This window comes from Rhodnius prolixus, unplaced genomic scaffold, assembly GCF_049639745.1.
Source record: "Rhodnius prolixus isolate KJV_2025 unplaced genomic scaffold, Rpr scaffold_1, whole genome shotgun sequence".
Classification (NCBI taxonomy): domain Eukaryota; kingdom Metazoa; phylum Arthropoda; class Insecta; order Hemiptera; family Reduviidae; genus Rhodnius; species Rhodnius prolixus.
In genome coordinates, this window is record NW_027411581.1 from 59,218,782 (window position 1) to 59,234,155 (window position 15,374).

The 15,374-nt window shown below is 32.8% G+C and overlaps 1 long non-coding RNA gene across 6 annotated transcripts in view; it reads right to left on the reverse strand.

Moving 5' to 3' along the window:
- Nucleotides 1-4,426: 4,426 nt before the first annotated feature.
- The window catches only part of LOC141450009 (uncharacterized), a 51,512-nt gene continuing 40,564 nt past the window's right edge, over nucleotides 4,427-15,374 (reverse strand). For 2 of the 6 annotated variants that reach the window (XR_012455865.1, XR_012455862.1), the window contains exon 8: nucleotides 4,428-5,139. This is a non-coding gene — a long non-coding RNA (uncharacterized lncRNA). Of the gene's footprint in view, nucleotides 5,140-15,374 lie in introns of all 6 variants that reach the window. The other 4 variants (XR_012455860.1, XR_012455859.1, XR_012455891.1 and 1 more) reach the window with 4 other exon arrangements.

Sequence of the window (15,374 nt, forward strand, 5' to 3'; positions counted from 1 at the left end):
GATATTATAATTAAAAATAATAATTAAATGAAAAATTATTATAATAAAAATTATATATATATATATAAAATTATTATTTAAAAAATAAAAAATAAAAAAAAAATTAAAAATTGAAAATTGAAAAAAAAAAATGTATAATATAGATGTGTGTATATTATGTGTAACAGGAAAAAAAAAAATTAAAAAGAAAAATAAAATCCATAAATCGATTGATTATATGCGAGAAAAAATTTAAATGTATATTGATATTGTATAGATATTGTTCGATAGTACATTCTATTTATATATAAATATATATTTAATTGTATAATTAATATTATATTACAAAAAAAAAAGTAGTTTATGTGAATGAATATGGTTGTTATTTACATAGACTGTAGCATTTCCATTTTATCCCTTCGATTTCGTCCAAGAGGAAATTAATCTTACTTTTTGGCATAAGTTCGAGGAAGTATTACTACCATTACTGCTTTAATTAAAAAAAAAAAAAAAATGGGGCGATCAATTTTTGTTGGGAAGGAAGTGGTTTTGACATTATTCATTTTTTGTTTTAAGGGTCAGCGTATTTGTTTTAAATGAATTAGAATTTTTCATACGCTAAATTTTAAAACTCTTTTTAAATTACAAATATTACGTTGCAAATTCTTACCAAAATTATCCAGATGAGCTGTCTTTCAGACTTGGGCAATTATATTATAATTACTTACTAGATGTTTCACTTGACAGTGATTTTAGGTAAAACAGTTTTTCTGAGGGAAGGGATTAGCTATGAGGTTAGCATACTGGACTCCCACGCGGAGGTCCCGGGTTCGAATCCAGCAGCTGACCCTTAGATTTCCTCTTCCTAGGAGCTTCTTACAGCTCACTGTCCGGTGATGGACAGTGTTGTCTGTAACGAGAGAACACTGTCCGGAGGCCGGCAGTGCACTGGAAAAAGCTCCGTGCGCTAATAACCTCAGCTGTTGATGCAAAAAAAAAAAAAAAAAACAGTTTTTCTGTAACGCCGTTGTTCAGATCAATGTGTGGCACAAGTAATGCACCATTGTTTTATAACGTTGATTTGATGCAACCTGAAGCATGCCAAAGTAGGAATCAATTTATCCTAATTTTTAATAATTGTATACCCAGTCGAATGTACAAAATATTAGATATTAAATAATAATCTCAGCTTTGGTCGTAAAAAACTAAATTTAGGTTGAATGTTGCTGGAAGAAATTTGGATTTGCAATCATCAATTGATCTGGAACTATATCTCTGCATAATCCGTGTGATATTTTAAAACAATTGACAAAGTTAATTTAAGGTTTCAAATTTATTGAAACCAGGAATTAGGATTAAAGATAGTTGGCTTCATATTGTAGATGTCACAGACAAAATTATAATTTAGTACTGGCTTTTTCAAATATTTCTTCAGAAGTTTCCTTCTCTACTACACTTACTGGTGATGGAGTTGTCTCTACGAATTCCGGTTGCTTCACTGGCGACGGTAATTTGGCCTTCTCTGGTGATTTTGCATCTATTGTACCATTATGGCTGACCAAACAACTGTCTCGGAAAAAAATTGATCATTCCTCTAGATATCGACTAAACTAGAATCTTCTCACACCAGGCTCAAAAGTCAGGATTTTAGATATCATACTTTGATAGTTAGGTCAACTGCTGGAAGTTGAACACGGTTTCCACTACATTAAACCGATATAAAAGGCTATAATTCGACCTGTATGGTTGTTCGGCTGCGAAGTTCTATCAAACTATCTACAAGATTTAAATATTTCCATTCAAATTACTGCGGCACATCATTTACGCATCTAACGAGCTGAGATAAGTGCACCATATATGACCGGAGACAGTCAAACAGAATACATAAAGTTCCATGATACACTAGATCTTGTCTACAGATTTAAAGGAAATTATTGTGGTTACTTGAACGATCTTCTATTACCATACCATGCACGGAATACCTTTCAAATTGATATCATGGTAAAGAACTCATTGCTCTATTTTCCGAAAACTGTGAATAGAATCTTAACTAGTTCTACATAAGCGAAATAAAGATACCAGATTGTTAATAAAGAAGTTAAAATATTAGTCTACTCATAAAATATGTTTTGTATAAGGCCTTGTAAATTAATTTTATTGAAACTAGAAACAGAGAATTAATAAAAAAAATTAACTTTCAAATAAAAAGTATAATTACTCTAACAGTAAAAATTTAAAAATGGGAAAGTTAAGCCCATTAGGTAAGTTGGTTCAGGTTCTGCACAGTGGCTTAGTTTTTGATAAAGTTATTAGATACTTAAATATAAATGTTTATTTCCGAAATCGTGAAATAAAACAAAAAAAAAAATCAGTTTTTTTATTAACTTAGTTATAAATCATTATTTTTGGTCACTGATTCATTGTCTCAATAGGATGAAAAAAATAAATGCCAAAATTGGTTTATTTTTAGTTTCTAATTAGTTTTAAATGCTAACATACGTGCTCTCCATTAAACAAGTAAATCAGTTTGTAGAATAAGTACGTATTTCTTATCATTTCTGTTCAGCATGAATGTACTTCGAAGTTATTTTTTGAATTATTTTATTTTATTGTTCACTTTTTACTGGATTAACGCAAAATTAGCTGATATTATTGATAGAATTACTTAAAATTAAATTTGATCAATAGTTCATTATTTCGCCGCTAGAAAGCGTAGAAGTTAACTTTCCACTATTTAAATATAACCAAGTTTTCTAACTTCACCACTAGAATGCGTGTGAATTAAGTTTCTTTAATTTAAATGCGAATGGAAATGCAGTTGAAAATGAAGATAGAGAAATTTTTGGGGACGGATGACACAAACAAACCAGGACGAAAAGCAACATAAAACTTTCGGTTAGTAACAGGAGTTCTGAATTCCCGAGGAGCTTCACGGGTAGACGCAATTATTTTCTGCTAATTCAGGAGTGGGGATGACCTTATTGTAGTGCCTGCACTTTAGCACTATCTCGCGGAGAAATTGAGAATTTAATATTATTTCTTTTTTATTTCAATTTTTTTTTTTTTTTTAAACTTTTGTCATCGATTTCTTTTAAGATCTTAACTATAACAAATTTTTTACACAGTATTAGAATGAATAATAAAAGAGCAGCAATAAAAAAGGAAGTTAAATGCCTTGAAAAATACAACAGTAAAAACTTATTTCCACTTCCCTCAAGTTATAATTGAAATTACATTTCTGTTTTTAACTAATTCAATAAAAACATTCTCATTTTACTTTTCAGTCTTGTATGGAAATACTTATCAGCAAGCTATGAAAAGAAAGTGCTATAATAATTTAAAATTTCATCGTTTTATTAATTTAGAGAACTTATTCTTAAATGAGTTTCATGGGAAATAATGTGCATTTCTTGAGGTGCATCTTTTTCAGCAAAAGAACTGTGACTGGCCTTTCAGTTATTTTTCCAAAGAGCAATTTTATAAATTGTTTGATAATATACATGTATAAAGAGGGTTAGAATGAAAAATTCGAGTCGAAAGAACTATTAGCTTATATTAATTAATCAATCTAGTATTAAACAGTATGAAGGGGCCAAGTGGAAAAAATGTTGTCTTAGGACTATGCTTATTACCTAAAACTATCGGAATTATATTACTTCAATCTGTTTACCTTCTATAAAATGTACTTTAATCAAAATTCACATTTTCATAGTTCATCTTCATACAGCTTTCCATTTTTTTTTGTGATTCTAAGACATTACTGGTAAAAGTGATGTTCCACAGTAGAAGCTGCCAGAAATATGCAAAGTTAAAAGGGGAAGAATGTTGAATAAAGAAACTGCTCGTCGTTGGGGTCTAAAATTCCAGCTTAGGAAGAAAAGACAGCTTCAGATAGCATTTCAGAATAGTTGTGAATACGTTTATCGTAACGGCTGAATCTTCTATGAAGATAAAAGTACTTATTAATCATCTATCATCTGAACTAGAACTGTTCCACAATCTACTTACTGCAAATGGGTGCTTCTATTTGATCAGTAAAAAATAAAACATTTAGACAGGTTCTTCGTGATTTAAAAAAAAAAAAATGGACGCTTAAAAAAAATAATTAAAATAGAATGTTAACTGAAAATTGCACATTTTATTTGAATACTTACCTACCAACTTCTCTTCCTAAAAGTTGGTAGACAGAAAAGTACCCAAATTGAAGAATGCTAAACCAAATTAAAATATTTTTAACAAACAGTCATGGGATTTTCTGCAAATTTAACTTTTTAATCCATTTGTTTTTCATATGGATGGATAATGCAATGATAACATTTTTACTTTCTCATTTGTAGTCAAAAAAGGTATTGCGAACTTTAACAGGTAAGTTTTGAAGTCTTTAGAGTCCAAAAAAAAATAAGCGTTAAATTTTAAAAAATGATCTGTGCGAGTGTGTGAATAAAATAGCTCAACAAATAAAAGTCTCAGGAAACTAAAATTTTCTTTAATATAGCATATAAGTTTTAATATGCGGTTCTGCATGTTTTTATATTAAAATATGTTGCTAAAATTTTCACTAAATTTCTTGCATATTTAAAAAAAAATTTGGAGGTCATTCGGAAAGCACCATTCTCATTGGAGAATTGTGAAAGATAGAGACAGTCTGGCAGCAAATTCTTCTGGCGATGGCCAAGGTTCTTCAAGGACCGTAGAGCCAATGGAGGAAGAAGCAGAAGAAGAAGAAAAAAGGACCTCGATTTAAGTTCTAAAAGCAGGATATAAGAATGAGTTTGAAATTGAACAAAGTTTTATTTTACAACCAACTATCTGATGTCTCCAAACAATATATATACAATCAAAACTTCCTTCTCTAGCCTCATTTCACGCTTTAAGTCTACTTGATCAATGATTATTGATGGAATTCGAATTCCCTTCCAGTGAACTATCGGCAGCTGCCTCACTAAAGTCTCTTTAAGGCTGCTCAGATTAGAATTGCTTCTTAGGCAAGTCTTTCTTCCAACACGAGACCAGAAACTGCATTTCAGATGATTATAATAGCCTCTTAGCTTCTTGAGGAGCATCAGTAGCACACATTTATTTCAAAACGTGTGACTTAGCAGCTCAGGGTAGACCTCGACTTATGCACAGCCGTTGTTGAATTTTTTTTACCGCAACTAACTGAAACAATTAAAAGTAAAAATAGAATACATAAACAATTACTTAAATAGAATCTCAAGGATTTGAGAGTTAAAAGAAGAAGAATGAATATTTTTTGATAAACACTCGATATTAAAAAAAATGTATTTAGCCATTCACAAATGTCATCCATTGAATTAACATCCATCTCTTTCCGTTTTTTTTAATGTTCAGTTTTGACCTTGGCATTCTAGTACACCGGAAGTAGTTACATCAGATTCAACGTTCTTTTATTTAAATATATATGAGTTATTGTTATTTGCATGTCGACGTTTAAGTTGTCAAATGCTTTTGTAAATCTACCTGCCACTGACCATGTTATTTGCTATTCTATTATCTGTTATTTTAACAGACGTTATTTTAATTTTTTTCTTACTGTTAGGAAAAGAAGTATTATAAATTGCAAAGGTGCAGATTTACGAATTGAAGTTTTCATTGTAACTACAAGTTTTATGTGCATATGAAACATGAACAAGTGATTTACCCTTCAAAGTCGGTCATACCTCCTATGGTGAAACTGATTTGCAATCTTACTTTCAAACAAAAAAAGCTAACGTTCAATGCGTGTTCTCAAAAGCTACTTGGACATTAGCTGATTAGGGTGCCTCCACGGAACCATAAGCTACAAGCTTGGGAAAACCGTACAATTTTAAAACTGCTTATAGGGCGATAAACTCTGTAAGTACGGCCGAAATGTTACTCAATATGGTAGCACAATGCAGCCAGCTTCTTCTGAGATCAAGTGTGTTTCGTGTTAACTAACTAGGTTATCGCGATTTGAGGAATATTTTATTTATCAACGGAGAGTATCGTATACTTTGATGCGATCTCTTTTGTTTTTGGTGTATGACTATTGTGCGAATTAAGAGCGATAAATATTTTTTGCATCCGTTGAAAATCATTTGGAAAACCATACCGAATTTCCATCGAATGCAAACTTTGACTTGATTATCCAATCCAATCGCCAGAATTTTAAATCTTGCATGCGGATGTTCAATCCATATCAATTCGCTAAAACTTAGGCGTCAGTACGGATCAAAATCGCTTCACAAACTGCAGTAGGACGTCCTTAAGTTAAGAAGTCGGTAGCATATGGTAAATTTAGGCCTTGAAGAGTACATTACTTCATCAACATTGTTATGGTATATCTTTGTCTTTTTTAAAATAAACTAAGAAGCAAAAACAAAGTTTGATAAGTTTAGGATCACAAAATTCATGCCATTAGTTCAAATTTTGGATACGCCTTTGCTTTGGGACTTCTCCGATATCCAAAATCCATTATTCACTTCTGGGTATGCTAAACTTTTCCCTTTCAGTTTCCTTTTGTTTTTTGGTTCATCATCAAAGGCTACCCTCATTTTTTGTTTTCCTCTACTTCTTTTTCAGTAAAATTACTAATATCGAAGCGAACCAACATTGTAAGACTGAAAAAATTGTCAATAATATTGTATCCAATGTTGCCTAAGAGAAACTAATCACACCAGTTTTGTTAGTTTACCCCAAAAACAAAGTATTAAGATTATCTGTTTATCGAAAAAATGCGATAACATGTGAAACAAACAATTCAAAATTACAAAACAAAGGATATTAAAAAATTGAAATGAAACTTTATTTTGCCACGGGGAATTCCAGAATATTGCTTAGATAGGAAGGATATAAGAGTATTTTCCTTAATATGGTGACAATTCATTTAATATAAGGAAACATTTCATCGATTGGAATTTTCTGGGTAACTTTAAAAGAAATTGGAAATATAATCTTATTCCATTTTAGTTTTACTAATTACGTTTATTTTAGATTCCGCACTGAATGGGTTGAGGCGACTTAATTTAGGTTCATGCTCCCTTCTTTTGAGTTTGTAAAGAAAGATCTATTCTACTTAAAACTTCTAATCATTCATATTGTTCATCTCTCGATTTGAGAGGAGATCAGATTCAGCATAGAAAAGTAGGAGCTCAGTCTTACCGCACAGATAATTGCCTGAGTAGTTCAGAATGCAGTGGATGTTCGCCTTACAATGAATTCAGGCTAAAAAAAATAAATTTCTGAGAAACTCCAATTGTTAGACTACTCGAATAGTTTTAGAAGGCTCTTGATGAAGAGTTTAGTCTAAGTGATAACCCAGATAGACTGGGTAGGAGACAGCAGTAACCTTGGAAGAGCGGCCAGTCCAGATTAATCAAGAGCGTTAGCGTCCCTTTCTAGGATAGTGCGAATGATAATGGTTCGCCAGTCGCTGAAATAGCGAGCTATTCAAGCGTATATCCTAATTAAATTTTAGTTTTTTATCATTAAGATAGTGTATCATTAATTTTGAAGATCAGTTAAACTTGGATAAGAAGAACACTTGGCTCTAAATAAGAAATTTGGAAAATAAAACTTATTTGGTGCAAATTCAAGGGGAAATCACTAGTACAGCATCAGTTGCCAAGGGTTACAACTAAGATAATCTAAAATGCAGGTAAACTATTTTGTTTTTATTGCTCCTACAAGTAAATGTGGTGACTGATACAAAAAAAAAACACGTGAGAAGTTACCACCTATTAGTGGCTCCCTAATGAATCATTTATTAATCTTCAACGCTAAGTAAATCACGTCGTCTCAGTCGAAGGTATCAAGCGGTCGGAGTATGACGGTTGCAGTTGGGGGTGGGTTGGGCGAAACGGCGAGAATGAAACTTTGTGGTGATATTAAGTTTTATTCAAGACTTAATCAATTGGCTAAAACCCACGTTTCGAATCTGTAAGTCCTCCAAATAGGTTTCAGTAACGTGTTCTATATAAGTGCTTTGTTCAATACTGTTCGTCTATCCAAGGAGATTCGCCAGTAGGTGGGTAACGTCTTTTGATTTCTTGCGTTTAATTTGTGTATGTGGGTTCCACGCTAATCGTCTGCCCATGTGTAGTCTAAGGTATCATACAAAGTCAGTACAACGAAGTGCAATCTGGTGATTGCAGTAAACTGCACGGCTGATGGCTCAAACTAATTTTCAAATAAACATCGAAATAGCAAAGAAAAATTAAGCAATTAACTAGTAAAGTATTTTATAAATTTAAATCTCATTTTAATTTGTGAAATTAATGCAATAAGTAATTGCATAATTAATCAAATCAAATCCTTTTGGTACCTTTATTAACATAACATGAGCAGTGACGTAACTTCCTTTTAGGCTCCAAGGCTGGGTCTAAAAAAATTAGAGCAAAACTTCTGCGTGAGAACTATATAGTTGGTTTTTTCCCCAATTTGGACATTTCAGTGAATCGATTTTTAAAGTTTTAGCAATATTTTCCGATAGTACTTTTAAATTGAACGATTATTAATATTTACGCAATCTTCTTTCAAGTGCAAAGCGGAAGTTAAAGACGTATGAGTGCCCAGATATTTTTGGCGATACTTCAGTCCAGGATTAAATAACGCAGCTGACCCTTAGATTTTCTCTTCCTAGGAGCTTCTTACAGCTCACTGTCCGGTGATGGACAGTGTTGTCTGTAACGAGAGAACACTGTCCGGAGGCCGGCAGTGCACTGGAAAAAGCTCCGGGCGCTAATGACCTCAGCTGTTGATGCGCCAAAAAAAAAAAAAGAAAAAGAAAGATTAAATAACTTTCAGCTAAACTGATTATTTTTGGAGATTCTTCCAGGCAGTTAGTTAATTTTTTTTTCCTTGACTATTTTTATGTACTTTTAATCAATCCCTAGTTATCAGTAGATCTCCTCATCGTTCCGGTGGAAAAAATGTTTTGAAAAAATGAAAAGGCAGGGGCTGTAGCACCAATCGGATCTTTACGTTTAACTAATTAAATAGCAGTCATGGACAGGAACCGAAAGCACATATTCAAATTTAAACAATTTTTTTAATATAAATTAAAAAAAATAAAAAAAAGTATCCACACACAGGATTCGAACTGGGGATCTCCGACTTACAAAGCCCAAGCTTCGTAAACTCTAAACCCGCTTCACATTAAAGCATGTATTTCCGGTAAAAATAATTTTTCTCGCGGGAAATAAAAGAAAATATTAAAAAAAACAAAAAAAAAGTGAGAAGGTTTTATTTATTCAACAAAATCCTTTTAACACATTTAAACTTTAATAATCACTTAGTAAATATGTAGGCTTAATCGACGTCATTGAACTTCTGCATCCTGAGTAGGTGAAACACTGGAACTGTCCTTGAATTGTAAAATGTGTGTTGAATTTTTAAAAAGTTAGTTTTTTTTTTTTTGTTTTTATTTATACCACCAAGTCCGTATTTGTTTTGCTTAAATTGGATTCAAACTTTTTTTAATAACATTAGCATTAATAATACAAACACGTTTATTAATAATTATTCTTCTAGGACGAAGTTATTCTTCTTGCAAAGTTGCATACAATTAATGTGAGAATTAAAGACTATGCATTTTTCATTTTATAAATTCATGATTGGTTTGTTCATTAATTATTTCTGAAAATTTAGGTCATCATTTTCTAAAAATATGTGCTAAAACTATTCGATGTCCTTCGAAGATACTAGGTGAAAGACATCCTATAGGTATCCCCCTATTTTTAATCTATTTTAGTAATTAATGGTTTCTGTGGGCCATGAAGCGAAAGTGGGGATAATCAGAAAGTGGCCGAAGTAGACTCATATCTTCCAGTAATAAAGAATCTGCGACCAATGAAATATTGATGAATGAATACTCTTTCTCTTACGTTCTCTTGTTCGTGGAAGTATTGCAATCGTATAAAATTCTTGTAATTTCACTGGTTCAGGAACCATCACAGAATGCACCCTGGTGGTTGCACTAGAGTACAGCAACACTTCTTTCTGATGTAGTTTTGTACGGTGGACATCGTATAACCCCAGTCTATTTTGACTAGTTGGTTGAAATAAATCAATTTTTGGGGGGGAAAAAAACGTGTTTTTATACACTTTAAGTCTGCTGGAGATGGTTAGGTTGACTTAAGGTTAGGTTAAGCTTCTACAGCTTCTGAGATGGTTGCTGGCAGTTGCGTATTTATGACTCGGAATTCCACTGAGAGATTTCGCATGACAGTGCACAATCTAAGACACTCTGATCAAACTTAAGTTCCAGGCTTGAATCAAGCTCTGTACTCATTTTTTTTTGTGACTGATAAACTTTAGACTTTATGAAGCCCCAATCAAAAAAAAAAAAAGAAGTCTGTTGGGGATTTTTGGAAAGAGCGGAATCCCTGATACCAAGCTGTTTCTCGGAGATTTCAATGTTCCAGGAAAGATGTTATTTAAGAACACTGATATCGAAGTGCAGCAGGTTTCCCCAATACTATGGAAGAAATCACTTAAAACTTACTTCAAGAAAACAGGGCATCAACATGTTTTTGCAAAAGACCAGACTAGGTTCTAGGTAGCCCTGTTCCATCTGCAAGCAAGTTTAAATAAAATTTGGTTCTTTGTAATTCTAGCCCACAGATTTTTGGAGCACTCTAACACCTCAGGCGACTGTTCGTCTGCCTTAGCAGATTACAAAACCCGTAAGCAAATCTTTAACACCCAATTTGCACTGCTCATTCTTGCTGACCACAATAGACTTTTGGTCAATGGCTTCATTGAGTCCCGAGTGTGTAAGGTGGGGGTTAACAAATTTGGTAAATCATCAGCTTCATGCGGCCAAGAGATTGCGCCATGTGTGCTCCAGAAAGTGTCCTAGAGCGCTGGGACACGTGCTTAGAGAGTAGCAAGGTCATCAACATCAGACTCTAAAAGCCCGATTCATTGAATCATTCAACATAAACCCACTTATAATTGCAATAAAGTCAATAAAGTTTTTGAAATTTTTGAAGTGCAACGTAACTTGATGGGGTCACTCAATAAGTACAAGTTTTGGTAGCATTTGAACGTTACTTGGGATCAGAAATTACACTCCAGTTCATGAAAATTGTATTTTACCAAAAAAAAATATAAAATTATAAATTTTTGTTTTTATCGCAATTTAAGTGCACAACTTTAGAGTTTATTTCACTCTGTCACACTCCACGTGTCAAAAATTTGCATTTATAACAATCCCATATTTCATTCTGTCACGTAATGCTGATAAAATTTGGTTTAAAGATTTGCATAATATACCTAATTATTACCTTATTTTTTTAAAAAAAAATACTGACACGAATTTAAATTATATTTTTGTTAAAAGTGAATAATTTGATTTGAAAAAATACAGAAGAGAAAATTCGCTTTCCCTTACTCATAATAAATTTTCTCGAAACTTCAATTTGTACTAAAAAGTAGTGGACTTCAAAACCAGACAAGTTCACACTAAAGATACAATTTTGGGCAAATCGCTTAAAACTACGATTTCCTTCAAATTTAGAAATTCAGTCCCAGATTTTATTCTTATTAATATTATATCAGTACAGTAATGGCACGTTTGAGTTAATGCCCTTAATACAATGATTCTGGAAACAGAAACACTGGTTACATGCCCCCCACTTCGGCTCCCTCCTCGCACTAGCTGAAAGATCACCTTCTTTTAAGAAAATTACAAAACTAATGGCGAGAAAGAAGAAAGAAAAGTAGGAGCTCAGTCTGTTTACCGCACAGATAATTGCCTGAATTGTTCAGACTGCAGTGAATGTTCGCCATACAAATGAATGCAGGCTACAAATCTAAATTTCTGAGGAGCTCTCCCAACTGTTAGACTACTCGAGTAGTTTTAGAAGACTCTTGATGAACATATTAGTTTAAGTGATACCCAGATAGACTGGGTAGGAGACCGCAGCATCACAGGAATAGTGGCCAGTCCAGATTAATCAAGAGCGTTAGCGTCCCTTTCTAAGACAGTGCGAATAATGGTCCGCCAATCGCTGAAATAGCGAGCTATTCAAGCGTATATCCTAATTAAATCTTAGCTTTTTATCAGTAAGATAATGAATCATTAATTTTGAAGATCAGTTAAACTTGAATAATAAGAACACTTGGCTCTAAATAAGAAATTTGGAAAATAAAACTTATTTGGTGCAAATTCAAGGGGAAAATCACTAGTACAGCATCAGTTGCCAAGGGTTACAACTAAAATAATCCAAAATGCAGGTAAACTATTTTTACAGACACACATACACTGTGTACATGCCAAACCACTTCGGCTCCCTCCTCGCTCTTAGCTGAAAGTTCTCTTGCTATTACAAGAAAACTACAAAAAATAATGGCGAAAAAGAAGGGGAAATTTAGGTTATTCATCTATTACATACAAAGCAATCAGTATTAAAAGTTATAACAAAAAATATCACGATAGCCGAGCGGTTAAGAGACTAGACCCGAAATGCTAACATGTATTGTTGGTTTAGTGGGTTCAATTCCCGGTCTAGGATCTTTTAATTTTATTTAATGTGTTTAATATCAGAAAATAGTAAAGTATGTTTGCAAATTGCAAGTGGCCTCCGTTTATTTGGATGTAATGTTTAGTTTGGATGTAAAGCACGCCTGATAAAGTAGCCATTTATTTATTACAGTATTAAAAGTTTCGAGCAAAACCGTGAGTGTCTTTTTCAAGAGAAATCCCAACAAACTAGAAAAGTCGATTTAATAATACAGCACTTCGGGTGAGCTGATTTCTGAGTTTTGCTGACCACATATTCGACAGACAGATAAACACAAACTAATTTGTAAAACCAATTCTTTCAACATCATAACGGATACTTGCGGAGAAAGCTTGATATCGAAATTTCGATACAATCATTAGATTCTTCTTAATCATTGTTACTCACAGTAAGAGAAAGTAACATGTTTCTCATCCCGTTATGAAAAAAATGTATGAAAAACGAAAAAATGCAGTATGCTCTAACTTTAAGTTTCATTCTTCATTTGTGTCGTGAAAAGTTGGTCGCACTTGGAGTGCAACTTGACGGAAGAAAACTTTATTCCATTATTTTTCCGATTTTCTCCAAGCTGAGTGATAAAACTTTCAATATTGAAAAGATAGAAACTACAAGAAAAAACATAGTCAAGAGATTAGGCTGTAGTACTCTATTGAAGAAGTGCCGCCTCTCATTCTACAAATTCAATATTGTTAGTGAGAATTGAATTTGTTTTTTTTTCTTATTTGTAAATCGATACGCAAAAAGTGTAATTTCTATTATAGCCATTTTTTACCCGAGTAATTCGCAATTTTCCTTGATTATGATCAGAGCAAGAGTTATATAAATAAGTTTTCAGCTCGCTGAAAATTCACTATTCTATAGTTTCACAGAATTACGCTTCCGGATGAAAAAAAAAAAAAAACGCTTTATAAAATTCATGTGAATATTTCATGTTTTTTTTGTTTTTGAATATTTCTGCTTAAAAGTAAACAGCGAAATGTTTTTCCTTTTTCCCTTTGAAAAGTGTCCGTTTATGTTTTTATATGACGGGTTATCCAGGGAACAAAACAAAAAGATATTGTTCCTACTATGACGACTACAAAAATTAGTAAAATTCAGAACAAAGAATGTGCAACAAAAACGAGAAAATATTGCATAACAAAACTTATATATTCAATAAAAGGAAAATTTCTTTCGCCAATAAAAGAGCATGAATCAGTATTTACCACTGCCATCTTAACACAAGTCCAAGGGCAGACACATACAAATGTAATATAAAAACCTCCACTGTTTCATGATTTTGAGAATATGAACAGAAATACAAGTGATACAAGTGACAAAAGCTTTACTAGTCGAAGACAAAAAAATATGTTTATACAAACGTTTATGACACAATCTCTGTGTAAATATATCAACAAAAAAAATCTCCAATAACAGAAGACGAGATGTGGAGGCAGAAAACATTTAAATTGTACGGTAATGCGGATCCAACCATTTGTTCAAGCCTGTATTTAAATATTTTATTTTATAATTTTTTAGTTAGAGTAGTTTCTGAGTGAACTGTTAATAGTATTAAACCAGAATCTATGTTAAGAAAAATCAATGAAGATGGAAGTTAGATCTTCTCAGTCATTCAAGAAATTATCCCTAAACATCTGAAGTAAATCGATTCTCTAATCGATGGAGAAATGTTGTTATACAACAATATTTAGACAAAGAATCAAAACTGTCTGGTATAAGCGTTGATCATTAAAAACTGCACGAAAAAGCGTAACGTTAAAAAAAAATTCCCAAATTTAACAATTTTTTCCTCTTTTTCTATAAAAGATAAAATTCCCAATTTTTTTTTAAAAATATTGGGCTAATCCTCGTTTTGTCGATAAAAATAAAGGATTAAAGAATACATAAAAAAAAATTTGGAAATTAATTAAAAAAACCAGAAAATGGGGGAACAAAAATGCTAATATAGAACTATAAGTCCTTTAAAAGAAAGACTAAAGAATACATTAAAAAGATTTACATATCAATACCAAAAAACCAATTGTACGTATAAAATGAATGCTAATTTTGACCTAAAATAAGTAATTAAAAAGACAAGATTAAGGAACACATCAAAAAAGGTCAAAAAAAGGTTTAGAAATCAAAACAAAACAATTTTTTTGGGAACAAAAATGCTAGTATACGAGGGTCGTTTGAAAAGTCCGTGCAAAGTCAGAGAGATAGCACTACTGGCGCGTATCGAGGTTATGTTTAGTTAGTAGCATCTCTTGGAAGAACACACACCAAGTTTCAGCCAGATCGGTCTATTTCTTTGTGTTTGGCATTCGTTTGAATCGAGGAAGTCGAGTGATTTTCAAAAAATGGACGAAAAAGAATTTCGTGTGTTGATTAAACACTACTTTATGAAAGGCAAAACGCCTCAGGAGACTAAAGAGAAGCTTGATAAACATTATGGTGACTCTGCACCTTTGATTAGAACAGTTTATAAGTGGTTTCAAAAGTTTCGGAGTGGCCATATGGGCACAAGTGACGCTGAACGTTCTGGACGCCCTGTTGAGGTTACTACTCCAGAAATCATTGATAAAATCCATGATATGGTGATGGATGACAGAAGAGTGAAGGTGCGTGAGATTGCTAGTGCTGTGGGCATCTCGAATGAACGGGTACATAATATTTTGCATCAACATTTGGACATGACAAAGCTATCCGCAAGATGGGTGCCGCGATTGCTCACGCTTGACCAAAAACGAAATCGTGTGAAGTGTTGCAAGGACGGTTTGAAGCTGTTCCAGAAGAATCCGCAGGACTTTAAGCGTCGTTTAGTCACTGTGAGATGAAACATGGATACATCACTACACTCCTGAGACCAAAGAACAATCTAAACAATGGGTTACGAAGGGGGAATCT